Source organism: Phasianus colchicus, chromosome 1 (genome assembly GCF_987193195.1).
Source record: "Phasianus colchicus chromosome 1, bPhaCol1.hap1.1, whole genome shotgun sequence".
Taxonomy (NCBI): domain Eukaryota; kingdom Metazoa; phylum Chordata; class Aves; order Galliformes; family Phasianidae; genus Phasianus; species Phasianus colchicus.
The window spans coordinates 6,213,346-6,234,632 of record NC_143436.1 but is presented as its reverse complement, the minus strand read 5'-3'; the positions used below and the strand labels follow the sequence as shown (position 1 = coordinate 6,234,632).

At 36.2% G+C, this 21,287-nt stretch overlaps 1 long non-coding RNA gene across 1 annotated transcript in view; it reads right to left on the bottom strand.

The window, feature by feature from the left end:
* Positions 1–19,148, bottom strand: part of LOC149919376 (uncharacterized) — a 99,261-nt gene extending 80,113 nt beyond the window's left edge. The window contains exon 1 of the long non-coding RNA XR_016463552.1: positions 19,065–19,148. This is a non-coding gene — a long non-coding RNA (uncharacterized LOC149919376). The remainder of the gene's footprint in view (positions 1–19,064) is intronic.
* Positions 19,149–21,287: the final 2,139 nt, after the last annotated feature.

Below are 21,287 nucleotides of genomic sequence, written 5' to 3'. Positions count from 1 at the left end.
GAAAAGTCAGTGGCATATAAAACTTTCTATTCAACTTGAGAGAAAATATTTTGGTTTTGCAGAATAGACAAAAGAAAAGGGAAATGAAAAGTTAGATTCATAAAACATTGTCAGAGAAGAAGCTGGTAAAGGGAAGACCTAGTAACTCAATGATTATAATACTCAGCATATAGCATGACACACCACAGTACAGCTCCCTGCTTTCTCTTTTTTCCCATCAAAAGAAGTCCACCTTCACCACAAGTCATAGAGTCATAGAATGGCCTGGATTGAAAAGGACCACAATGATCATCTAGGTTTGACTCCCTTGCTATGTGCAGGGTCACCAACCACCAGACCAGGCTGTCCAGAGCCACATCCAGTTTGGCCTTGAATGCCACCAGGAATGGGGCATCCACAACCTCCTTGGGCAACCTGTTCCAGTGCTTCACCACTCTCTGAGTGAAAAACTTCCTCCTAACATCAAACCTAAACCTCCCTGTTTTAGTTTAAAACCATTTCCCCTTGCCCCATTACTATCAACCCATGTAAACAGCTGTTTCCCCTCCAGTTTATATGCTCCCTTCAAGTACTGGAAGGCCACAATGAGGTCTCCCTGGCGCCTTCTCTTCTCCAAGCTAAACAAGCTCAGTTCCCTCAACTTTTCCTCATAGCAGAGGTGCTCCAGCCCTCTGATCATCTTAGTGGTCCTCTTCTGGACCCATTCCAAGAGCTCTGCATCTTTCTTGTGCTGGGAACACAGTATTCCAGATAGGGCCTCAAGTCCACTTCATTTGATTCATACTACGAAAATAATGACACAAATATGCCTTCAAGCACTTACACATCATGGTCAAGACATCTAGATTCTGGTGGTTTGGACTGCCACTTTAGTCATTGCATGTCTGGATTCCAGATGACTCTTATGGAAGAACTCACTGTTCAGAACTAAAAGGAGCAGCCTGAATTGGAGGAAGTGAAAAGTCCCTGCCTGACAGTGCCTTCTCTTTCATGTTTATGGAATTTCCTAGGATGGAGCGTCCCCTTTTCTTGTGGTTGTTTTATATCCAAAATATGTGGCAATTTTGAGTTATGCATTAGTAATTTCAAGATGACTAGAATCACAGCTTATCCAGGGGATACTTTATGCAGTTCCAGAAGAAATTTTTACTTAGAGGAAATTCTTATGTGTCTAGGAAATTCTAATTTATCTCCTACCTTTTGTCTCGTTCCTCAGGAGTTCCTGCATGGTGTAATTTTTTTAAGCAGTTGTTTACTAGTAAATAGCAATTTAAAACTATTTTTCACATTGTGTCTTTGTATCTAGTTAAAATAATTCTCCTGGATAGAAATCTAAGAATCTCTTCACAAAGTGAATTCTTCCTGGGGGAGATTTTAGTGCTACAGTAGATCAGCTATGATATAATTATTACTTTTTGGTATTCCTATCAACTGTAATGTTTCTATCTCTAACTAAGCAGCACTCAAGTGTATAGGAAATTGTATCTTACTATATAGTTCTGTGAATGTTTGAGCTAATAAAATTTTCTTCCTGATGGCAGAAGGTGTCTATTGTAACTTTTCTTTGCCTCTTACAACACAACCTCAACTTTACCCTGTGTCTCTTGGATAGCCTCTTCACTTTAGCAGCAGGCTAATGATCACATGATAGCTTGTCATACTGTGAGTTTTTAATGTGCTCATTGCAAAAAATTACTGCCAAACAGAATATTTATCAGCTGTGCTTTCTGCATTTTTTCTCACTAATTTTAACCTGTGTCTTCTGTCTGATTGGTGAGATTCACAAAATCCACAAGAATTTTATTATCACTTAAACACAGTGTTTCTGTGTTTATTTGTTTGAAAGTAACCCATAGAGTCAAAAGCTTTCTGGAGTACGGGGCAGAAACAGATAGGTAAATCAAATGGATTTTCTTTTCCTTGTATGGGAGATGGTGTGTTAATGGATCAGCAAATGACTAAAACAACTAAAACACTTCTGATCTTGACCGCATATTTAAAATAAACAAATTTCTAGAGGTCAGGACATCAGGTGCATTCTTGTGCTGTACCTAGGGTTCTAGTTTTTGAAGTGGAACTTTATTGTCATTTGAACCCTTAAAACTGTTTTCATTAAATTAAAATTTCACTTTAGCTACTTTAAAATGGAAGGTATAAGGGGCCACAGTCTTGAGACAGCGAAACACCAAATAAAACCAAAGTAAAACAAAATTAAACTGTAAATCAGTTCTCAGCTCTTATGGTCACTTTCTCTGTGATTTTGTGCATGTAATTACTAGATCTGAAGTGGATCAACATTATCATATTTTATCCTTTCTTTTCTCTCTTCTCCTTGGGATTTCAGAACTATGCTATCCCAAAAGTGAAGAGCTGATTTAATTTTTTTTTTTTCTCCTGTGATTAATGTAAATTTTTTAGGTCAGAGATGCTCTAATCCTAAAACAATAATGTTATATGGAAAAAAATTGGACAAATTTAAAGTTTTTAGAAATATTTTTCTGGTTTCAGTAGTCCATAGATTCTCCCAACTGAGATGTTTTTATATTGTAGAAACAATAGTTTTATTCACTCTGGAGAATAGTAAGGTTTCTGCTCTGACTAAATTTTGTTTTAAAATACAAATACCCTATTTTTGGTGAGTTCTGTCTATGAATCTCAGTTTACTTATGTCCTTGACTGCCACAACTTGATGTTTTCTGATCAAACCTTTGAATTGTAGTGTTAAACTAAATATAAATGAGAATGCTATGATGTTCACAATAATGGAGTCTCAAGTGTATATCTTTTTCATTTACTTTCTGATTATGGAAAAGTATAATTTCCAGCATTAACATCAAATATCCTCAAGCAATATAAATCTTAATTACTGTATGCTAGAAGTAGTACTAACAAATGCATGAGGTACTTTACAAGGAAGCAAGTGGGTCCCCACATACACGTAAAGAATCTCAGCAATTTCTTTTCTGCAGTTAACAAGACCTAAATCTGCTTAATGGTGAGTAATCTCTAAGAAGCAATATAACATGGATAATTGTTCAGAACTTCAAACTCTCTTCCTACTTTTATTTTAATAATGATTTCCTGGAAAATCCCCACAGTAGGTTTTATATTGAGCGAACTATGAGTGCATTCATCATTCATAAAACAACTTGAACTGAAGTTGTGAGTTGGGATGATGCTGTACACTCAGGATACAGAAACAGAGATTCTTCAGAACTGGCCAGCAGAAATCCATCACCAACTCATTTACAAGGGAAATGTTTAAGGAAAATATCATTTCTAATGTGTTAATCAGAACACATTAGGAATCGAAATCTCTTTCTAATCTCTTCCACAGACAGAGAAAGCAGATTTGTATTTATCTTTGGGAGTCATAAATTTAAGAGTAGATTGTCTTTCTCAGGAATTTGCCACAAAGACACCATGGGATCTGCTGTTCTGACTGGTACTAGATCACTACTCTTTGAGGGATGCCTATCTTCAGAAAAGGTGATAACAGGGACTGAAGAATGTTCTGCTGCAGATGATAGACCAAAGATGATGCTGTGTTGTTGAGACCATTACCCTGGCTGAGTAATATTTAAGATATTCTTCATATCATAAAGACATAAAGAAAACCTTAACTCTGCCTTTTTCATTATTGTCTTTCTAGTACTGCACGTATCTGGTGTTGCTACTCCTAATGGTCAGAGTTTTTCTCAGAGTTGGGAAGAGATTTTCAACGTCTTAGGGATGAACCAAGACACATAAATCCAGTTGAGTATCCCAGTTGTCATTTGCAAAATGACAGAAGTATCATCTCCAGCAAAACCAATAGTTCTTGTAAATTTTCTGAGTCCTAGAAGATCCAGAAGGTAAAGGGTCCACTTTGCTCAATAGCAGCCTGTGTGTATATCAGCTGAAATTTAAACAGCCAAAACAGTATATATACTAATGTTACTTATTTTCATTTCATTATTTTAGGTATTTTTTGTTTGTTTGTTTGTGTGGGGTTTTTTTTTTTTTTTTTTTTTTTTTTTCATTGAGCTATTTAATACTTTTCAGTAATATATCTGACCCCAGTAAGCATCTTTTGGTCATTCATTGTTAGTTGCAAGAACTGACAAACCCCGTTTTACATAAGAAATTTTTTACAGTCCAATAGATATTGATTTATCACCATAAAATCTTTTATTCTGATTCTTTTTCAATACCTTGAAGAGAACAAAAGGTCCTCTATAACAAATATTTATAGTCATTTTAAGTCATTTTAACCTTTTTTGGCAGCAGGCAGAACATGTCTCTTTGCTCTACAGCCTCTCAGCACCTCACTTAAAATAACAAATTGGCCCCTTCTGCTCTGGGATTGCCGAGCCAGATACAGGATAAATAGCTCTTTAAATCCTTAGGATATTCCTCTTGTCTCTTTGGCCTAATCCATTACCAATTCTGTCATTATCATTCATTGAAGAAAATGTCACAGCTAATGTACTGTAAGACTTCAATTTTAATTCAAAATCACGGTACACACACTTCTTCCTTACTACAGGCTATACATCTGCACATATAAAATCTTTATTCACATATATAAAAATCTAAGTTTATTGAAGCTTCTCAGGTACTTACATGGTGATGATTTAATAGGACAAATTACCCAGCAAGACATCAAATTCCGCAAGATTCCCACCACCACTGCAAGATAGCCCCATGAAACAGACAACCACAATGGGGCTCCTAGAAAGTCAAATGATTTAGCAGAGAATAAAGGCATCTAGGTTGTGCTCATCTAATGAAAACCAGATGTTATAATTCTGCAGAGTAAGTAAATATCATATAACTGTTTTTAGTGAATCAACATAAGTAGGCAGACGATATGTGAGGTGGGTACTGCGGAAGATTTCTGGCATCTTGGAAAAATTAATAAAGGTAAAGGAATGCTCCTAAACTATTTTATTAAGAGTTTGGTCTTTCCTCTTTAAAATTTGTACCTTCTGAAGCTAACTTTGTATATTTATAAAGTTAAGAATATGGACAGTTTTAGGGGGAGATCCTTTTCTCTCCTGCGCTCAGCTCCCACCAGTTTGAAGGGAATAGTCACTTCAGAATGTCTCAGTGATAAGTTTTCAGTTTTATGTGCAAGTGTAATATTCATAGTACTATGCATTAGTCTGATTGTGCATTTTAGGTCTCAGTATGTTACATAAAAGAGATATCAGTCTGTCACTATTTCAGATTTAGAAACTTTCCTACTTAGCACTTCTTGTGATAGTCGAATCCTTAACAACCTGTAATTTAATACCTGTTGTGTCAGCAGATTTAATAGCCATCGCAGTTGCTCCTTCGGTTGATCGCATCCCAGCTTAGTTTGAGCTCTGCAAAGCTTGGCTGCTCCAGCCCCTCGCATAGAAGAACCTTTGCTTTGCCGTGGTCAGGCCTGAGGTAACTTAATAACAGAGCGAAACAGTCTGGTGCATCAGGCTGGATAGCTGGGTTGAATCCAAGCTAGTAAAATCATATTTCCCCCATACCATTTTTACCTGAAGATAGAATAAATTGGCTTAGGATTGCTCAACTTGAGAATTGGCCCAACCTTTTGCTTTGTGAAGAAGCACAAAACTAAGCAAAACTGCAGTTCAGTTTCATTACCAACACTATGCTCAGCTCTACTATTAAAATGTTTTCTTTCTAGTTTTATCTTTCAGTTGTCACCTTCTCTAACAAAGCACCATTTTCTTTCATCAGGGCTTTAGAAATAGCTCAAATTTGTTTCAACCTCCTCTCTGTACAGCTGTGATCTTTAATCCCTGGTATCAATCTCTTTTTCTGTGGTTCCTGCCTCACACTGTAACCCCTGCAACCTTGGAGCAAATGAGGCTATTTTTGTCTCTGGAGATTTGATGGAAGATAACACAGTTATTAGGAATATCTTTTTCTTGCTCTAATAATGATGATCTGCCTTCAGTAATTTTTCCATGCCCAAATTGCCAGCAAGGCAGGAGGAAGACTGACATGTTTTTTCCTGGGTGTACATGTAGCTACATTTTCCCTTCCTTTTTCTTATTCCTCCTTTTTCTTTCCTTTTCTTTCTTTTTTTTCCCACCTTCCTCTTCTGTGTGAGATATTTATTTATTTCAAATTTTATTTCACCTAATCCCCTGTTTTGGCTTATCTATTCACGTGTGCTTATAACTGTCAGCATTTACATTAGGATGCTCAAATTTATTGCTGACTGCTGATACAGCTACAATTTCATTTTGGTCAAATACCGCAAATTCTCTCGCATTCCCATAATGTGGTTCATATGCCATTGTCTGAGGTAAAAGATCACCCTTCCAGCACATATTACTATTCAGCTTCCCTGGTTTGTGGAACAGGACAGGACAAGAGGAAACGGCCTTAAGTTGCACCGGGGCTCCATTCCTTTTTTTTAGGAAAAATTTATTCTCAGAAAGTGCAGTGATACATTGAAACAACCTGCACAGGGAAGTGGTGGAGTCACTATTCCTGGCGTTTTTCAAGAAAAGGGTAGATAAGGGACTGACAGATATAATCTAGATTGGTCACAGACATGGGCTGATGCTTAGACTTGATGATCTTATTCATCTTTCCAGCCTTAATGATTCTGTAATTCTATGGTTCTATGATTACAGGATAAGGCTGTACACACTGGGTACAGCCTACCATCTCCTTTGCCTCTACTGTATCAAGACCCTGCAGGATTAATGTTGAGTAGAGTTGAAAAAAGTTATCTCAGGTGACCATAACTTCCAAAATCTATAATAGTAGAGGGCAAATGCCATGTTTGCAAAATCTTACAGGCAGTCTGGCCAATCAGATAGTGTTGCATATGATGGGATACGTGGGATATACACATGGTCCGAACTGACAGTTTTATTTAATACTTGAATTACGACACATGGGTTATCTTCAGCTTCTGAAGGACAACAGTTAAAGTTTCAGTTTGAACTCCTATGAAAAAAGGGAAAGCAGGCAAACAAACCCAACCAACCAAACAAAACAACTTGCTGTCTTTCTAATTAGGTTGGCTGATATATTTTCTGAAAAATACATTTGGTTTTGATTGTATTTTAGACTTATGTTTTTTTTTCCACATACAATTTCACAAATTCTTTTGCAAATGTAAATCTACTGAACAGCAGAAAGGTATAAGTCTTGGACAAAAAATCCCTTTTAAAAGATGTGCCATCAGCTTATTGTTCAAACATCAATCAAAAAGTTCCAGTTTCTGACCACCCTCTCAGTGAATAATCTTTTCCAGTATTATCCAATATAAGAGAGTTTTCCAAACACTTCAGCCCAAAAAATGTTGGAATTAGTGAAGTTTTCCTGCAGAGCACTGTTACAGTCGTACAAAAGTGGGAATATTGCTGAAAGAAAATACAAAAGTATTACCAATCTATGGGTCCCTGTAGGAGTAATGCAAGAACTATCTCATGGTGTTTTCAGAACAGGGAGGTTACCAGCTGTGCTGTTCTGGAAAACCGTAACTCAAGTTTTTGCATTTCTAAAAATAATGGGAATTAGAAGTAACAAAAGATAAAAAACAATTCCTTATTTCCTTCCTACTATCACATACTCTTTCCCCAACTTCTCTTGCCATTTTTTTGTAGCAAATAATTCACTCTACTTACAGATGCATCAAAATCAAAGGACATTCTTATGCTTTCTCTGGAAAACCATTCTATAATTCTCATTGCTAGGTGTTTTTGAAATTTCTCTGACCTTTAAGTTAAATTTCAATTATATGATATAAATTCAGCTTTCAGCTAGTACTGCAAATAGACATGATTTAACAGTCAGACTTTATCTTGGAAGAGCCTGGGCGAGACTTCAGGGTGCCTTTAGCAACTGTTACTTCTTTCATTGATCCAGTAGGATGCATAGAATCATGGAATCATAGAGGTTGGAAAAGATCGCTTAGATTATTTAGTCCAACCATCCACCTACCACCAATATTGGCCACTAAACTATGTCCTTAAGTACTACACCTGCCCTTTTCTTTAAACACCTCCAGGAACAGTGACTCTATCATTTCTCTGGGCGACCTGTTTCAACACCTGCCAGGTCAGAATATGACGATCATATTTTCAGTAAAGCAGGATATAATGAAGAAAAATGTATTAGTAGCATAATTAAAGGCATTTGAAGAGAAAGTTCACTAAGATTTTGGTCACAGGTGACTGAGTCTATTCTTCTGCTGCTCATTCAGTCTTATGACTGATGCTCTCCAAATTGTCAGAATAAAGGAAACTGAGTGATAAATCTTTCTTTTACTGTTATTACTATATTAATAATAGATTATATTATTATTTTCTCTGTGGGCAAAAATAGCCAAAGAACCTGAGCCTAGTGGGAAACAAAAACTTTGAATCAGTCAGAAAATAACTCATAAGAATAAATGAGACAATAAAAGAGCTCAGAGAATCATACTTCAAGCAAAAATGTTCAGACAATGCACCAAGAGTAATACATGAGAATGTGTGTGTGTGACGCAAGTTCTTCAACTCTGGATGTAGACACTGTTGTCTCACAAACTTCACTGGCTTACATCTTAGGGAGTGCCAGAATACGTTTCCACTGTGTTTATAGAGATATTAATAAACAGTTGTGGGTTCTTTTGTTTTGTTTTGTTTTTTGTTGGTGGTGGTGGCGGGTTTTTGTTTTGTTTTTTCTTTCCTTGGAATTCAAGTTTTGGATCCTTTCTAATAGTTTCTTTTCCTTATTTATCTGGCTTGGAGAAAACTGAATTGATTGTGGGTTTGTTGTTTTGTTTTGTTTTGTTTTTTCTCTTTTCCTTAGGTCCAATAACTCTCTCAACAGAGATTCTTCAGTCAACATTTGGCTGGGAGTGGAATTTTAATTTCCTATTCAGCCTATGTGAGCCATGCTGTTCAGATTTCATTTTAGCCATCTCAGGAATTTAGAAGGTTAAGACCATTTCTGTCTCAGCAGGATGCACTGCTCCTGATTCACATTTTATAACACCACAGTTGAATTATTGCCGCTTTGTTTTTGCAGCCTTCCTTGACCATTGACTGTGTAAGTCTCTGGTTTGCAAAAAATCAGCATGTAGAATAGTTATATAAAAAGTAAGCTTATCACATTGCAAGAATGGATTCTATAGTCCTCCTATCAAATACACAATAGCTATTACAGTGTTTACATACTATTCATTTCTTGTTTCCATATCCACTTACCTTCTTGAACAGTCGATCAGTCACTATCCCTGTAACTGACACTTGTAGTTGCCCTTTGTTAAAAATTTGATCATGTTATTATATAAGGTTCTTCCCATCAGAGCTGAGGAATTTAATTTTTTTGAGATTGATTTTTTTTAATGTTTAGTCTTAACTTCATTAGCAGAAGTTCTGTTTAATTGTAATGTAGTTTAAGTGCATAATGCCATGTGTTGCTTCTGCATGAAGTGCTCTATAAATGCAAATGAGCTAATTAATTCATAACAACAAGTATTATAGCAACACATTGACTGTCATGCTCTGCAGTTTCCAGTTGAACTGGAATATATATGTTTTGTTGGTAGTGAAATTGCAGCAGGAGTGTTAATAATTTTAAATGTAAATACCCTTGTCTATCTATACAAACCTGTGATTGTGCATGTGATAATCTATCAATACTGAATTTATTTAGGGACTAAAGATTCTCTCTTCATTCCTAGTTGATTCATGTTATGTGTGAATGTCAGTTAAATCACCTCTTTTGATGCTTTCAGACATCACCTATTGGGGAAATAGGGACAATGATTGTTTTTCTCCCTCTGAAAAGTATAGAAAGAGTTATGGATAAATTGAGTTATGCAAGTGGAAAGTAATGAATGTGATCTAAATCCTCAGTAAATCATGCTGAGTTCAACTTCAGCAATATTTACATCAGACTGTTACAAAACCTGCTAAAATTACACAGAAATTACTCTTCTCTTTCTCAGTTGTTTCTAACAGTCTGCCTACAAGATCTTAGTTTCTCTGAATTCTCAACAAGCTGTATGCAAACCAGTATATGATTTTCCCTTCCAAAGCAGGATTCATATTAGTAGCAAATAGCATGGGTTGACAACCTTCATCTAATCTCAAAAAAAGTACAGTTCTATTGTAATAATATTTAACAATTTCAGGGCATCTTTTCAATTGATAGTTGATGAGTTACTGAAAAAGAAATATAGAGCACAAAAGACCTTAAAAATCTTGAAGATTTTTAAGCTTTTAGAAAGTTTGCAAGGAAAAAGTCTGCTGATATTTTACATAGAAATTATTAAAATATCCCAAATATATTCTGTTCAGAAATTGTGGCAGAAATATTTCCACTGATTTTTCATCAGGTTCCCTGGCACTTGAATTGATGTTTAAGCATTTTGTTTTTTTTTAAATGTAGGGACAATGCAACCTTGTGTACCAGTTTCTGACCATCTCTCCTCCTCATTACATGTCTATGAGCAAGTATGAAGAGACTGAGACTAAAACGTCCTTCCCTGAAAAATAGCTGAAACCTCAGTGCAGAAACACCTTTTCTTGTTGCAGTTGGATGCTTGCAGCTGCATGATGTAATTATGCCTTGCATAGCTGCTGAGCCAGACTTGTCATAGACCCACTCCTCACTGACAACAATCAGTAGCTACAGTGTACTAAGGTACATAAGGTGCATCTGGATCTGGAGAAAGACATTGCAGAGATAGAGCACTATTTTCACGTAGTTTCTGTTATTTTTCCTATTTGCCACCAGTATAATACATCTTAAACTTGACTTTGCTCCCTGCAGATCTTTCTTAAAAGCATCAGAAGAGTCACAAGCCCTCAGATTGGTTCATTATCCAGCAGTATTCAGGAATTCACCAGAACAAATCTTTGCACTCTCACACTGACAAAGCTTTCTTCAACTTAATCAAGGAGTTATTAATAATTCTCCAATGTTACTTCAAAATAAGTGGATGATTTATATGATTATGGTTCCAAGGAATATGTATTGATTAAATACTTCTTATGAACATATATCCTATTAAATTTTATATGCAAATGTGCTCATGTATGTACACATGTAAATGCATATGCATGCATATTATACAGAAAATCTATACAGCTATGCATATTTTTATGCATCTTTGTTTACTTACATATATGCAAACTGAAAGCAAAAGTGTAATGCTCAGACACAAACATTTAATGCAGCAAGAAAGACGAAAGAAGAAAAATAAATCTCAAATTGCCCAGTTATGGAGAAAATTACCAAGTGTAAGATTGAGAAAGACTTCCACAAATATGATGTTGAATATAGCTGTGTAATTATGCAAGCCATCATATTTCTTTCTACTGTTTTGTTGCCTAGTTAAATTAAATATACGAAGAGTGCAAAAAAAGATTTATATTGTTTGAAGGCAGTTAAACATTTCAGATTGCTAAAAACATTATCTTAATTATCCGCATATTATGCTCAGAAGAAAATCATTAGGTTTCTCTTTATGAGAACTGTCAATGTTAAAAATACTTCATTCCAGAAAACTGGATTTAAGGAAAAATGTTCAAAACAACTCATACTTAAGTCATGAATAGTTTAGTTTGAACTTTTTAAGTAGCTCAAAATTAGCTTAGACAGCTGGAGATTGGAACGTCTTCTTCGAACATCTGTGAACTTGAGGAAAAGTATTGATTCCTTTGGAAAATTATTTATAACAAGAAAGAGAGGATTAGAAAGACAAAGATATCTCATATGAGCAAAGTGCATAGTCCCCAGTAAAAGAGATTGAAACCTTGAGGCATTACTGAAACACCAAGGCACTAGTGTAAGGAAAGAAAGCAAGTTGTTAAAGTAAGAAAAACAGAAATAAGAGGGGAGAGAGTGGGATGGAATTATCTGACTTGGATTGCAGTTATCCTAAACTGAGTTCTTTAGTTTAATCTCATCATCAAATTTACCTCCTTAGCTTAATAAATAGAGAGAAAGAGATGAGTAGTTCTAATATATGATGAATCCCATCCTTAAATTAGAGAGGAAATCCATAACAAGCTTATGCTAAGGACAAATCTTGAGTGTGAAAACACTCCTTTCCACTTTTGTCTTTTATTTATCTGCAGGGAGGCCTAATGGCAGCTGCAGCTCATCACAGGGAACAGAGAGCAGCGCTGACTTCTGCTCTCTGTGATAGCAACGGCCAAAGGGAACAGCATGAAGCAGGGATGGGCAGGGGGTGTTAGAGAAAGGGCCTGCACTAGAGGGCGGTGGGCATGGAACAGGCTGCCCAGGGCCGTGGGCATGGCCCTGTGTTACTGGAATTCAAGGACCATTTGGGCAATCCTCTCAGGCATCAGGTTTGAATTTTGAGTAGCCCTACGTGGAGCTACGAGCTCAACTCAGTCCCTTCCAATTCAGGATATACGTTATTCTGTGATTAAATTCAGAGACACCTGGATTAACGTTAGTTCTTAAAGACTGTACAAAGTGTTGAGGTGTGAAATTCAAACTACTTTTTTTTCAGTCACCTGTAAACCTGATCTTTTGTAATTTTAGATGAGGTATAAAGAACCTGGAAATATGACTGGCTCGTAACACTGGCCCAGAAGTTTATTAAACTGCAGAATCACAGCCTCAGAATAGAGGGAAACATTACAATTCAGTTTAGTGGATGTGGTGTAGACATAGCAACGGGTGACTGAAAACACATAAACTGAATCTAATAGGTCTGTGAGATATGTCTTGAGAAAGGAGACTTAACTAAGAAATTATAAGTCTGAGGGATCTACTATTTAACAAAGACCTGAGAGAAAATATATGTTCATTTATGTTTCCTTCTTGTATAGTCTAGTCTGCAGTCACAGAATCACAGAATCACAGAATGACCTGGGTTGGAGGGGACCTCAAGGATCATGTAGTTCCAACCCCCCTGCCTAGCAGGGCCACCAAACATACACCTTTACTAGATCAGGTTGCCCAGAGCCTCGTCCAACCTGGTCTTGAACACCTCCAGTCTTTTGTATGTCACTTAAGTCCCAGAAATAATTTATGATTTGAGATGCTTCCATAATGTAACGTGAAACTTGAGACATTTGGGACCTTATTTCAGCAGTGAACTGAAAACTCGGCAATTACCTCTGAGTTTTTTAATGAATGTTCAGGGCAATTCAGTTCTTAGGACTAGGTGATGTTTCAAAGAGTTACACCAATGGTCAGTATAGACAATCACAGTAGGAAATACATTTTTCTCAATATTAAAAATCTAAATAAAAATAACAGTAACATAGCTTGGGGTATAAAGGATATTTATGATGATTGGGAGGTGATTGATTTATTCATTAATAGGAAAAAACTGCAATACAACACAGATGATATGGAATTAAGAAAAGATCCTAAATAATTCTGTTCTTGAATATTTCTAGCTTTCCTGGGTATATGTCACAGTAAAGCACATGTTATTTACCCAATGGACCAGAGCATTTTCTCTGGAAAAAATGAGCTTGTAATGTAAATGCTGACACAGCCTCAACTATAACAGCGTGAATGAAGACAGTTTAATAACATTTTTATTGCTGTAACATCTTTTAAAAATGAAACACCTGGGACTTGTGCTTAAAATATCAAGAGAATGTTTTGTAAGTTCTGCTCTCTTCATACGATAATAAATTAATCCAACAACCCAAATACTGGGAATTAACTTACCCTACCAATATTTAAAATTATCCAAAGGAAAGATAATTAATAGAAATAATAATGTATTTCCGAGGATATATATTGTTATATCAGATAATATTTAGAACTCCTTACATTTTAAAGAGAAGGCAGATTCTTGCTATTTCTCTCTAGATACAGACAACTCTGTGCAAAGAAATTTTGAACTAGGGGTAAAATTATCATCTGAAATTACAAAACAAATATAGTGAGAATTTTGGTACGTGACATATTGGAACATGAGCTTTATCTTAAGACTGGCATGCTATTAGGAAAAATATTCCATTTTGCGTGAATTTGAGGAATTGCTCCAAATGTAACTTGGATCTACTTCCAGGAAAGTCTCAATTTTTGAGTTATGGAATTTGCATCTCTTAATAAATTACTTATCACACTGTTGTGAGAGATGAATGAGAAGGAAAACTAATGTGTGGTAATCTTATACTGAGAAGCTCAGCAAATGTCCAAGCTCAGGTGTCTATGCTCAACTGCAAATGTTGCCAGAGCCCATTCCAGAGATTCATTGAGTCTTCAGCTTCAGTAACATTAAAGTTTATAACAAAGTCTGTCTGTTGCTGACATAGCCTAAAAGATAGAACATGTCAGGAGAAAGAGGCAGCCAAGTTTTTGACTCCCCTCCACGACACTGAGCCAATAGATTGTCGAATATGATAGATTATTAACATAATTTTTCAGAATTAAGTAATCAGTAAGACTGTTGTGTGTTATCCTACTAATTTGATGGCATGCTGAACTCTGCATTCCATGAATCTTGAAGAACTTACCTTCTTACTGACATTTTTGTATTAAAATGAGTTACAAACGTCGTAAAATATTGTTCTTTAACACATGTCTTAATTTTGATGTACAATTCAATGATTTGATGGATTTTCTGATGGTACTTTCATAAATGTGTATAGAGAACCACATTTATTTACATGACTTCCATATAGATTTCAGACCTATTAATGCAGTGCAAAGAGTTCTACATCCTTAGGTTTGTGATAATTTTGTGAAGAATTGTTTTTTTTTAACAGAAAGCTAGTGAAACTTCATAGCAGAAATTTCTGTCATTACTAGAGGCTTTCACCTCATCTAACTTTATTTGAACAATAGTGTTTGGTTTAAGATACACTTCTGTTCTGGCCAATGGACAGTCTTTATTCATCCTATTTTTCAATAGTGCTTAGAACACATAGGATGAATGACACTGTGGAGATGCAAATTTCTCTGTCCAGGACTTTGAGAGAATCTACATAGCAATCTTTGAGAGAATGCCTAGATTTTCCATGTCTCCAGTTTACTTATACTCCAGCCTATTTACAATTGCATAAATAACCACATTATCTAATCAACTAGAAATTTAATATTAATCTCCTGATTGTTTAAAAAGGTGATTCTCAGTGATCAGATTAAGTTCGTTATTAGTGGTTCTTAGATAACTCACTTGAATTCTAGTCTAGGACTCAAGAAACCCGTGTTTTTCTTCAATATTTTCTTCAACCTGGCCATTTTTTCAATAAAATTTGCTGAGGAACAGTAGAAAAGTACTTATCTTTGATGCCAGTGAAATTTAAATGTCAGTACATCTGAAGATTTCATATCTCCTCTTACTCTAGGTGCAAAATGGCGAAAATAAACTTGACTATGACATAAGATTCTGTAATATTTTTTCTAAGATATTAGAATCATAGAATCATAGAATCACAAGGTTGGAAACGACCTTTAATATCATCTAGTCCAACCATCTTCACATTCCCACTGCTACCACAAGCTACTAAACCATATCTTGCAGCTCCTCATCCAGACGCCTCTTGAACACTGCCAGGGACAGTAACTCCACTACCTCCCTGGGCAGGCCATTCCAGTGCCTGACCACTCTCTGAGGGAAAAAGTTTTTCCTCATGTCTAGCCTAAACCTCCTCTGATACAACTTGCAGCCATTTCCCCGGGTCCTGTTCGTTGCCTGGGAGAAGAGGCCAAACCCCTTCTCATCACAACCTCCCTTCAGGAAGTTGTAGAGTGCAATGAAGTCTCCCCTGAGCCTCCTCTTCTCCAAACTAAACAAACCCAGTTCCCTCAGCCGCTCCTCATAAGACTTGTGCTCCAGACCCCTTACCAGTTTTGTTGCCCTTCCCTGGACACGCTCCAGGGCCTCAATGTCTTTCTTGTACTGAGGGGCCCAAAACTGAACACAATACTCAAGGTATGACCTCCCCAGTGCTGAGTACAGGGGGATGATTACCTCCCTGCTCCTGCTGGCCACACTATTTCTAATGCAGGGCAGGATGGTGCTGGCACTCTTGGCCACCTGGGCACGCTGTTGGCTCATGTTTTTAGCTGAGCATCAACCAACACCCCCAGGTCCCTTTCCTCTTCACAATCATCCAGCCACTCCACCCCAAGCCTATAGCGCTGCATGGGGTCATTGTTGCCAAAGTGCAGGACCCAGCACTTGGCCTTGTTGAACCTCATCCCATTCACCTCAGCCCAGCGATCCAGCTTATCTAAGTCCCTCTGAAGGACCTCCCTACCCTCAGGCAGATGAACACCACCTCCCAACTTGGTGTCATCTGCAAACTTACTGAGGGTACACTCAATCCCCTCGTCTAGGTCATCAATAAAGATATCAAACAAGATAGGCCCCAGTACCGACCCCTGGCAAACACCACTTGAAACAGGTCGCCAGCTGGACTTAACTCCATTAACCACCACCCCTTGGGCACGGCCCTCTAGCCAGTATCTATTATGATAAAATTGTTCTACAGCCCTTGAAAAAGAAATGATCTAAGTAGCTATAAAGCTTAAAAAAACCCTGAAAAATATTTAAACTTTTAAGGTGACTTTTGATGTAGTAGAAAGTGTGACAACATTTGAATGACAGCTGTTTTATATCTATTTTTACCCAATAGTCAATACTAAAACACAAATATTATATTCAAATATGAAACTTATCCTAGACAGCTCTTCAGTATCTGAAGGTGCCCTATCGATTTAGATTTGATACAGGACTGAAACTTTCTTGAAATTCAGAAAATGCTGAACTAACAACCAGCTGACTGGTTTCTTTTGTTTATATCTCCTTTTGTAGAGTATAATAGCAAACTGCTGTGAGTCTCTTTAAGTTCTGTATAAACAACTGAGTTTTCTTTCACTGTGGAAATAGCACCAAAGTACCCCTTACCTTCTGTGTTCTATGAAGCACTTGTCTCAGAAGATAATCCAAAAATGAGTGTTCTTCTGTAAAGTCATTCCCATTTTTAAACAAGTGATTAAAGAAATAAGAGTTCACTAACATGCTGAAACTAATTTTAAAGTTGGCATATTAATTTCAATATGCATCATTTAGTTTAAGCATTTTTTTGAGAACCACAAGCCTAGCAATTTATAGTGCCTGAAGATCTAATGCTGATTACTGTGCAGAACTGGACTTATATTCTAAGACTATTCCAAAATATTCAGGTAGGTAAACTGTAGGAATTTCCAGTATAACTTCAAAAAGCCATTTTTTTTCATTGCTGTCCCATCTGCATAGCCACATCTTGTGTTTCTTTCATCTTTTTCTTCTAAACAGCATTGCAAAGAAGTAATCTAATATCACAGCAATCTATATGTCTGCTTTTAGTTACTAACCAATTATGTATCTTTAAGAGAGGCTTTATGAAAAAGGAAATATCTTTCATTTTCTGTCTGAACCACCAGTTTTATGATCTTTTCTTCATTAGTTTTAACTGCTTTACCTAATTGCTAGAGGGGTGATTGAACTATTGAAGCAAAATGGAAGAGTTCCCATAAGAGAAAATCAGTAAAAGTTACTCGAACCATCTAATTACCCTGACGTTATTGAAGGGGGTAGATGAGTTTTCAGTTCAAATCTTCACCAAGAGGAGATAAATTTGGGAGCATGTGTTGGTTGGTAAGAGTAGTGAAGTGGTGTTTGTTTGGTTTCTTTATTGTTTTTACTCAATAAATGGAACAACAGTCCAAGAAAAAGTCACATTTTTCACCTGAAAAGACATAAATGAAAAGACCTTTGAAAAGGCTTAGTTTCATCTTGACACAGAATACAAAGGTTTTGAAACCTTACAGTCTTAGAAATAGAGTACCCATCTGATTTCTGTTTTGTAGGAGCTTTCATATCTTATACATAGATTGCAGAACATAATGACCTAAATTCTGCTTTGTATAATCTTCATCCTTTTCAACCATTTATTGGAAGCATGACCAAACACTTAAAGGTGAAAATTCTACTTATTGTGTTTCTTTATGTGTTGGCTCTTCCAAATAAACACCTTAAAAGCAATTTATTATTGGCATTTCTCTGTATATTTCCAAACTTATACATGATAAATTTTATCTATGCCTATATTTATGTAGAAAATACTCCAGAAACAATAAAATTATTACCTATTGTATTAGTTTCAGCTAGGATGGATTTTTTTCTTCACAGTGTCTGTTGTGATGCTATGTTTTTGATACTAAGAAAAAAAAAACAATGTTGATAACACAACAGTATTTATACTTTGCTGCTAAGTAGTGTTGCACAGAGCCAAGGCCATTTTTAGTGAAGGGCCCAAGGGGCTGAACAGAACTGCCAGAGAACAGAACTAGGACAGCTGACTTAAACTGGCCAAAAGGATAATTTATACCACATCATGCAGGAGTTTTGAAGGGTGTAGGAGTTCATCTTTTTCTCTTTTGCTGTTCAGAGAGGTAGTGAGGGGTGTTGAGCTACTGCTTGTGCATCACTTTTTATATACATTCATATATAGATATATAGTAATAACTATTATCCTTTTCCTTTCCTCTATCTTAGCAAGTAGTTTCAACTCAACTCACTATTTCTACATTTTTCCCTTCAGTTCTTTCTCCCATCCCACTGGAAAGGAGAGGGCAAGCAAATGACTGTGTGGGCTTAGCCACCTGCTGGGTTAAACCACAACACGTAACTTTTCTAGAATTTTCAGATTCTAGAATCTATTCTACAATCACTTCTGGATTTTTTATTTGCTCAAATAGACTTTGTACTCTAAAGGACCAATGTGCAATGTTTTTTGCATGCTAAGAAAAAGAATACAGCAGCAGTGCAGAGAAATTGAGCTCATCCATCCCACAGAACCCTTCCTCTATGATAGAAATCATGGAATACATGGTCAGTATTAGCAATCAGGACCAAGAATTCCAAAGAAGAGTCATAATCCATTGTGAAATTTACTGTCTGTATTTACGTTTAAATAAACTAGAAACTATGATTGAGGGGGGTCCAGGGAAAAGTGTCATAAAATTTAACAAAGCACCATCAGTGTTTTATTTCCCCTTCTTTAGCAAAACAAACAAACAAACAAACAAACAACAACAAACAACAAAGAAACAAACAAATCTCTGACAGCACCTACCAGTTACCAGTGTCCTGAACCATGTCAATTAGCCTTCCAGTTACTGTTCCCTCCTATCCACGGACAAGACAAATCCATTCATCCTCGTTTTCTTAGATATTTTTATGATGTTTGTTATTAATCATCAGCTATTCCTGTCCTGACCAAGGAGGAAGCAGGCTGACCATAAATTCTTTCAAACCTCTTGGGTCCTCTTTCTCAGACTTATCACACTATCTTTTTATGGGCAACTGAGGATTTGTATGGGCTGTTTGGGTATCTTTACTTTTTCCATACTAAGTACTTATATATTTTTGTGATTTGTTGCTATGGAGAACACAGTTCAATGAAAAATAAATGCATTGTGATTATACAAGTTTTCTGGCAGAACATAAAGAAACCCAATAGAATGATTTTATGCGGTTCTTAGGAACAATTTAGTATACATTTTCGACAAAACAGAAATTTCTTTGCCTCAGCACTAAATTTCAGCAGCTGTTAGTGTCATGAACCAAAGCGATAGCACTATAGTTAAGATTATCTTTTAATTTTCTTCCAAATGCAAAATGACAGAATTTTGATTTTTATTTTTAAATACATTTATCCTAAACTAAATATCCTCTTTTCTCTTTCAGAAATGTTCTAGAGGAACGATAGTTTCAAATATTATAAATATAAATTCATTCTAAATAATATATATTTATATATACAAATCAAAACAACAAAAAAGAACACATTTGGGTGTTTTAGAGCACTTAAGTTAAAATCAAATTGCTGACTAAATAAATTTAAATATGGTGAACTTGCTAAAGCAGAAACGTAAGCAAATGTTTTAATCACCATTCAAAAATTATTAAGCCATCCTTAGCTTACAAATAACTCTACTGTTTTCCTTATAACTGTGTGCGTGCATTGAAGTTAACTTCTGTTTGAGTGTTGTGCCAAATTGAGATATCCAGTAAGAAAAGCTAAATTTGGTTTATTCCAGGTACCAGGTGGGTACAAAGCTTAAGATCCATACAAGTTATACAATTGTCTTTGTTTTTCAGACATCAAGGTGTCTACTGTACCTGCTCAGCACAGCACTGAGCAGTAAATAAAATGTTATTTGCATGTGAGCTGAAATGAAAGGTTCCTTGTTGCTCACACAGAAGGTAGTGATCTCACAAAGATGATAAAGGGCCTATAGCATCTCTCATATGAGGAAAGGCTGTGTAACCTGGGTCTATTCAGCCACAGGGAAAGAAGACTGAGGGGAGTTCTGAAAAATGTTTATAAATATCTAAGGGGAGGTGGGAGGCAAATAGATGAGGCCAGGCACTTCTCGATGGTGCATAGCAATAGGTCAAGGAATAAGGAACTAAAACTTGAACATAGGAAGTTCTGTACTAACACGTGGAAGAATTTCTATATGGTAAGGGTGGCAGAGCACTGGAACAGGTTGCCCAGAGAGGTTGTGGAGTTTCTTTCCATGGCGATATTCAAGACCTATCTGGATTCCTACCTGTGTGACCTATTGTAGGGATCTTCCTCTAACTGGTGTTGAACTCAGTGATCTCTTGAGGTCCCTTTCAATCCTGAATTCTGTGATTCTGTGATTCTGAAAATGAAGAGGCCAGTCAAAGACTGGGAATTGCAAATAATATCCTTTTGTTCATTTACTAGGCAGATGAAAAATGAGTACGTTTTAACATCTGTGTGCTCTTTGTGAAATTAAACAACCACATTGTTATCATGCAGCATTTGTAATGTTTGCAGTGTGCAAAACATATTCCATACATAGCATGCTCCTGAAGTCTAGAATGATCTCATAAAATGTTAATGTTATTTTTTTGGGATGTCCAGCTCTCTGTATAAAGTCTCGATGTTGATCTGGCTTAAATTGCCAGGATTCATTTGTGTTTTTGAAGTTGTGAGCCTGAACAGCTTTGCCAGATGTTTGATGAGAATTAATTCCTCTGTCATCATTTCCAGTACTTCCTGTTTAGGGGTTTCTGAAATATTCTGAAAGTATTCTGTAAGTTTAGTAAAAAAATGTTACATTCATTTTTATTTCTCATTATTAAAAAGTATTCTTGTCCTAATTGATCTTTCCTTATCTCATTTTAAAGACAGATTTTGTAACTGTTGTATTTCTCCAATCTACTTTTTTGCACTTCTTATGTGTTTATGCTAATCCTGAGGGCAAACGCTCCTGATTTAGGAGATAGAGAGTTATAGAATGAAAAGCACCCCTGACTTTAC